We start from the raw sequence: 7,917 nt of genomic DNA, 5'->3' as shown, positions 1-7,917 counted from the left end.
GGAAAAACAAAGATGCAGACATTGAATTGAAAAAAACAACAACAACTATAGGCCAATTTCTCTGCTAAATAACAATTATAGACTTTTTGCCAGCATAATGGTGGAACATTTAAAACTTATTTTAAAAGAGGTATGAATAATGCAGAATATTATTGTAATTTCGAGGAGATAGTGATCTGACCTTGGTGAACTCTTCCTGTCTATCTCTTCCTGACTCTGGTTATCTATGTTTTATTACCTTCTCTATCCATTGTAAAAAGCTATTTTTTGTGGCCTGTTGGTAAATAGCATTGGTCAGTAAAAGTCTTTGATGTATGGCCTGGTTTTTGTCTTTGATGTACTGACATAACAGGACACAACATCTATAAAATATCTTGGTTTTGGGGCATCACAGTCAGAAGTTTGGCATAGACTGTTGACCGCAGTGCTGTGCATCGAAGGCTACCTGGAGGTCACCTCACCACTTCTTCAGGGCTTCTCAGTGGCATATTGAAGTGCTGCTTGATAATGTATATTTTGCTTGCTGTTTGGAATAAAATCTGTAAACTTCTCACTCCCTTGCATTTGTATTGCTTCTGAATCTAATTTTAAAAGAACCATCTTGCATTTTGCAAGTCAACAGATTTGATACATTCAGATCAGGCTGGGTTTTTGCCAGGCTGATAGATGAAAGACAATACGAGAAATATATTGGATGTAATATAATGTTTGAAGGTGAGGAATGAAAAGCAGGAGGCAATGTTTGTTGATGCAGATAAGGCATTTGACAAAGTCTCCTGGACATATATGAAAAATAATAATCAAAATGATGGACTTTGGACAGACCTTTATGAATGGAATAGACAATATATTCAGAACAAGTGATGTTGATAGTTAATAATGTTATAATTGAAAAATGTAAAAAAACTAAGGGAACGAGACAGGGTTGTTCCCTGTCTCCTTTACTGTTTATTGACTTTGGAAACATTAGTGAGAAATATAAGAATGGATGAAAATATAAAAGGAATCACAGTAGGGTGCAAATCATATAAACTGAAAGCATTTGCAGATGACCTGGTAATAACTCAACTCAACTCAGTTTATTACAGCAAAAGCCAACAATATATTACAGTATAATTCCAAACCAGTGATCAGGAATATCGCTACAAGGCGTCAAAATCCTAAGGATTAGAATAAAACAAAAAGCAATATCGCAAAAGAAATTTATAGTATATTTTCCAATAGAAGCGATTTATGTTTTTTGATGGCTAAGGTACAAAACTTGGCCACAGCATAGGATACTGAGCTCAAGGAGTCTTCCAAAAGGAATTTGCGTAGGATTTCAGGGGTAAATTCCAGATAATATTGCAAGGGTTTAAATTTTGATAAAAGGGGTAATATAAGTCGAGACCGTTCTTCATTGTAAAGTTCACATAATAGAAGAATGTGAGTAACAGATTCCACCTTATTGGTCATGCATAGACATAGGCGCTTGTGGATTGGTATCTGCAGGAATTTGCCGTGTAGTACAGCAGTAGCAGTGCCTCAAATCAGGCTCTGGAAAAAGCCCATCTATAAGATTCATAAGTAATATTAGATAAATAAGGGGCAGCTGAAAAATTGGGCCAAGATTTTAGACACCTATAGTTCTCAGGGAGTAAGGCATCTTCTTTTTGCAGTTCGATATCAAGAAGCCTCTGAGTAATAGTTGATTTTGCCTTATTCAGGGATCCACTAAAGAGGACTTCGGGATTTAGGCCAATTTGTTTGATTTTGTTAACAATTTGCGTAAGCCAAGGTGGATAAGGGACTGCAGCCAGAAAGTGAGATAACATTCCCTTTGGGTTATAATGAATTTTCAACCATAGGAATATTGCCTGTTCCCAGACTCTTAATTCAACTCTGGGAAATCTTGCCTCTTGTCTTAATATTACATTGATTGGAAATTTTGATTGGACTGTTTCGAGAATCTTAAGGTTGGCAGAGAGACCAATTTGTGAGCCATACAAAAGTTGGGCCAAAGATTTTGCTTGAAAAACTTTCAAGGCCATAGGAAGGAAGCCAGCCCCTTTCCTTCTAAATAGTCTGAAGATGGCATTTGCACTTCTCTCTGCTGAAGTGGCTGATGCTGTCAGATGTACTGAAAATTTGGCATTGTAAGAGAAGGTTATGCCTAAATATTGGAAGTTCTTAATTTGATCTATGACATTTCCCTTCATATTCCAATTGTTTTTCCTGAAAGAGCGGTCAAAATAAACAATTTTAGTTTTGGAGAAATTAATTGTTAACAATTCAAAGTTACATTGGTCATTAAATTTCTCTAAAGCTCGTTTCAAGCCAACTTTGGTTTGGGAAAGAAGTACAGCATCATCAGCATACATTAGAATTTGCACTTTCCTGCTACTAGAAAACACAGGAGCGTGAGTGTCAATTACATGAAAGCATGTAATCAAAGAGTTAACATAGATGTTAAATAAAAATGGAGCCAGTAAGCATCCTTGTCTGACCCCTTTTTGGACTGGAATTCCTTTAGAAAGACTACCATCCTGTGCAAATCTTATCTGGAGGGTATTATTTTCATGTAATTTAATCAATAGAAGTAATAACCTTCTGTTATTACCCATGTCGGTTAAAATCAGAGTTATGAAAATGGAAAATAGCGAAGAACACAGAGACTTTAATGAGGACAATATCTCTAGCCACCTGGAACATGGGAGTGCCCATTTGAATTTTTTTATAATTGGAATATATAATTGGTGGTATTGTTATTATTGTAATTTGGAATGATTTGATTCGATTTGTCATTAATTGGAAGTTTTTTTTATTGAGAATGAATAAAAATTATTTTAAAAAAAGAATGAGAGAAATTTGTAGAATACCTTAAAAACCACAGTAGTTACTTAGAAACATTAGCAGGATATACATAAGCAATAAACCTTCATCTTGAAAGCAACACAATGCGTCACACTTACTTATAAATTGGCACCTTGAGACTAAACACCATTTACTGTGAAATGATTTTTTAAATTTGCATTGATGTAGTCCCTAGTTGTTGGAATGCAAGATTCGACCTTGTATTAGAATGTTGTCCTTGGTGGACCAGGGCTGAAGTTTCCACTCACCATGGAAGCATGGAAGCAATAAGGAAGACAAAGGGGGCACATAATTCTTCTGCAGTGCTGCCACAGTCAGTTTAAGTGAAAATTTCCACTGCAGGGGCCTAAAAGTGACACCCACCCCCACCCTCCTTCTCTTCTATATCTCTTCCTGTAAACTCCCCTCGGCCATTTACCACAAGCACATTTGCTCTCAAGAACAATAGCAATTATTAAGAAACAGGAAGTAAAGAGTAGGAATAAATGGATTCAAAAGGATCTCTCAAAAATGATAGCATGCTATCTGATGCCACAAGATGGAGCTGTAGCCCTTCTGAGTGATACTTTGTAACTCGTTTATTACATCTTTAACTGGGAGATGCTGTTCTTGCAACATAAAGAGAATGTGAAAGAAACCATCCCTTCTTTTAATTACAGTGGTACCTCAGGTTACAGATGCTTCAGGTTACGGACGCTTCAGGTTACAAACTCTGCTAACCCAGAAATAGTACCTCAGGTTAAGAATTTGCTCAAACCTGTCAACCCTGAATTTTTTTGTGGGAAACTCCCTTATTCCAAGCTGTTTCCCGCTGCTATCCCTGATCGTTGATATCCCTTAAATTTCCCGGATTTCGGAGCCTCTGTTTTCTGCCTAGCTCACGGGCGATGAAGAGTTAAAGGCCCCGGCGAAGAAATCCCACCTCCTGCATTTAAGGATTGGATGCTGCAAGCCAGGGGAGCAGAACAACAAAAAAAATACCCGGCCGAGCCTTCATTGGCTGCCGCGGCTGCCATTTGCTGGTCCCTCCCAGAGCTCCTTTGCGAAGAGGCTGCCCCACCGGAGCTTTGAACTGCTGCGCGTGGAGGCAGAAGAGGCAGTGAGTGTGTAGCTGGGAGCTCGGGCCGAGCAGGAGCAAGTGAAAAAAAGCCTCGAGCGCATGTGCAAAATATACGTCTGAATAGAGAGCGGAGCCTGAAACTGCGCATGTTTACTCGTGTGCAAAAGGGCTGGCATGGAAGGACCCTCTTTTTTTGGGGGTGGGACAAAAGTGGGGCTGCGACGGGGCTTCTCCCCCCTCCCACACACTCACACGCACCCAGCCACAGGTGTGTGTGTGTGTGTGTGTGTGTGTGTGGCTAGTTAATGCAAGCTGATGGGTTTTTTGAACACTGGACACCATTTTGTAGCACGTGTAGTTTAGATCAGCAATGTTCAGTCAAACACTTGTTTTGTTTTACAGTGGAAAGTCTAGTAGCCCTGCTCCCTCAGTTGAGCTTGAATGAAGATAGGCTGAGAGAGTAACTCATTGACTACCAGCTGACAGATAGCAAGCAAGAAGAAAAAAATTGACAGATTCTGGGGCCTGCTAGGGAAGGATGTGAGGTTCAGTGAACTGCCAAGATTAATGAAGGCTTTACTCTGTATTCCCCACAGCAATGCCAGTTCTGAAAGGGTGTTTAGTATGGCGAGAAAGATAGTTACAGAGAATAGGATGTCATTAGACAACAGCACTGTTTCTGCTTTGCTTGCATGTAAAATCAACCACTCTGGCCCAGCCCACAAATACAATCCTTCCAAAAGAGTGTTAAAGGATGCCAAGCCTGCAACACATTTGTATAATAAGTCATTAATGGATGCCAGAGAGCCAAAAGAGTGAACCTGATCAATCCCCCCATGAAGAATTGACGCTTTTGAATTGTGGTGCTGGAGTCCCGTGGACTGCAAGATGATCATCAAACTGATCCATTCTTCTTTTTTTTCTTTTTTTAAAAAATATTTTTTATTAAAGATTTTCTTGATTTACAGAGGTGTGTACAATGTCTCTCTCATATTTCCCCCCTCTAACATTTTAACAAATCAGTTTCAGTTTTTGAGACCTTGGGAAGAAAAGGGGGGAAGAGGAGGGTAGGATGGGGAGATGGATGGTGGTGCTGTCCATTCTGAAGGACATTGGCCCTGGCTGCTCACCGGAAGGAGAGATCCTGAAGCATCGCATGAGAAGAGAAGACTCCCTGGAAAAGAGACCCTGAGGTGGGGAAAGATGATGGCGTGTAGCCTGATGTAAATTAATTTGTAGCCTGGGGGGGATTACCACGGCGTGGGCTGTCCCTGAGAACCGTAGACTGTCCCTGGGACAGGTGAGGGTGCTGATCCCTTATTTTCAAATCCGAAAGTTGACAGATAGTTGACTTTGCTTCAGGATGAGAACAGAAATCGCTCGGCGGCAGTGGGAGGCCGCATTAGCTAAAGTGGCACCTCAGGTTAAGAACAGTTTCAGGTTAAGAACGGACCTTCAGAACGAATTAAGTTCTTAACCCGAGGTACCACTGTACTGTATCTTAAAACAAGATTCCCAGTATCTAGCCTGCCCTGCAACTTCGCTTCCTTTGCAGCAATAATTTTGTTTGCTTAAGGAAAAGACCTTGTGGGTTCCTGTGTGAAGATGCAGAAACATACATTTACAGTGGTACCTTGGTTCTCAAATGCCTTGGTACTTAAACAACTTGGAACCCAAAAACTGCAGAAGTGTTCCGGTTTGTGAACTTTTTTCTAAAGCTGAACATGCTCTGTTTTGAGTGTTACACTTCTGATTTGAGTGTCACACTTCCGTTGTGAGTGCCACACTGAGTGTTATGCTGAGGTCTGCCTGTTTTTGCTATTTATTCTGCATTTTTGTTTTTGCAGCTCTTTTTTATGGTTTTTGTGACTGTGTGGAACTCAGCTCAGCTACTGATTGATTGATTGATTGATGATTGTGTGACTGCACTGTCAGCATCCAGAGGGAGTTGGGAGGCCAACTGGCTATCCCCCAGCTGGATCATGCCCTTCCAGCTGACATGCTGGATGATCCCCAATCTCTGGTGCGACATAAGGCAGCTACCCAGACTTCAAAAGCCTGGGCTCACTATATTAGTAGAGCTCGCTGCACAACGGAAGTGGCATAATGAGGCTTGTGAAAGCATATTTACAAGCAGATTTATTGAGCATAAATCAGGACAAGGACAAACATGTTGTCCCTCCTTCATCTCCTCAGAGAGAGTCTCAAAAGCAAAAGCAAAAGCTATACACAGCAGAAGTTCCCAGCAATCTGGGCTGGTGTGTAAACAGACATGTGACACACAGCAGTTCCATGTCTGCAACTTAAGGTGGAATGGAATTTCCTAACATACACTACATTGTTTATTGCTTTCATTTTATGGATCAATGGTCTCATTAGATAGTAAAATTCAGGTTATATTGTTGTTTTGGGGGTTGTTTTTTAAAAGTCTGGAATCGGTTAATCCATTTTGCATTATTTTCTATGGGAATGTGTGCCTTGGTTTTGGAACACTTTGGTTTTGGAACAGACTTCTGGAATGGATTAAGTTTCGGAACCAAGGTACCACCGTACCAGACATAGTAGCTACCAGGGCCGGCATGTCCATTAAGGCGAACCAGGCAGTTGCCTAGGGCGCCAAAATGGAGGGGGTGCTGGCCAGTCTGCCCCCCACCCCCACCGCCTGCCCAGGGGCGCCCTTCCCATTGGGCTGACTGGCGCAGTGCACCATGGCGCCTGCCCAGCAGGGGGCTCATTCAGGAGGCACATGGAGCCACCTGAGCGTCCGCTTCGCCCACTTCGCTCCTTTCCGAGCAGCGGAGATTGAAGCGAGGCAGCAGCAGTGGCAGCGGAGCTGCCTCCGTCGAGGGGTGGCTTCTTGGGGTGCAGATCGCTGCGCCTCTGACTAAGGCCCCTCAGCCGCCAGGCTGGCTCTGGTTCGCCCACAGCCCCCGCTTAGCTGCCTTCCTCTGCTCCAGAGCCACGTGCTGCTCTCACCCTCTTTCGCTGCCACAATGCAGCAGCTCCCTGCATCCATTACCCGCCAGGTCCTGGGGGCTGGGTGGCTCATGGAGCAGCGCTGCCTGCCTGCCTCAGTGGTGGACGGATGGAGAAGAAGAGGGGGGGGGGAGTGGGAATGGGGCGAGGAGGAGGAGGAAGGAGGAAGCTGCCTGGTCCTTCTCTAATAGCCACATGCACGAAATAACTTTCAGCATTGTTTTTAGCGGTTGGAGTTGCCTAACAAGACTGTTCTTCTGGTGCAGCCCTGTATGTGTTTTCTTGGAAGGTGGAGACCGTGGAGTACATCCTTTTGAGATTTACTCCCAGGTAAACGTGCATGTAAATTTCAGTCTCAGCAAGTCAGCTGCGCACTGCATTGTTTTGGGATCCCTCTTAATATTTCAATCAGGACCAATAACCCCAGAAAGATGGCACTGCATTATGCTTGCTGACATGGAACTGATCTGAGTCAGCTGCTTTCTATAAAAACTGCTGTGTTAACAGTTGTTAGGGATCATCGTGTAAAGAAACTGTACCCCTGTACTTATCTGTGCCATTCAGATTGGCTTGGGATACTGTTACCACTTAAAAAAAACACACAACCCCACCAGCCCTGTATCTTTAGCAGCAACCTGAAACAAAAATTTAACAGGTGACATGGAGTGATGGGGGAAGCTTTATATGCTAAATTTCTGTGAGCTAAGAGGCTAAGAGACTGGGTCTATGAGTGGCTTTGAACACTGCTCACCTTGATCCTCTAACCACTAGACCACACTACAGAGGCCCACCAGACTGGCAGATGGAACTTCACTGCTAACAAAACAGAGTCCATCGCTGCAACAGGTTGGCCTAGTGGGCACAGGGCAGGCTGCATGGCACTCACAGCTCTGTGGAACAGGCAGGGAAGGAGCATCACTGCTTATTTCACAGTTGAGTATAGCAATGCTCTCTGTGCCAAATAAATAAGCTTTTACTCATTCATCATTTCCCTTCTAAAGACCTTTTTATCTCTCCAGGCTTTATTA

This window comes from Lacerta agilis, chromosome 5 (assembly GCF_009819535.1).
Source record: "Lacerta agilis isolate rLacAgi1 chromosome 5, rLacAgi1.pri, whole genome shotgun sequence".
In the NCBI taxonomy this organism is placed as follows: domain Eukaryota; kingdom Metazoa; phylum Chordata; class Lepidosauria; order Squamata; family Lacertidae; genus Lacerta; species Lacerta agilis.
Note: the sequence above shows the minus strand (reverse complement) of the source record.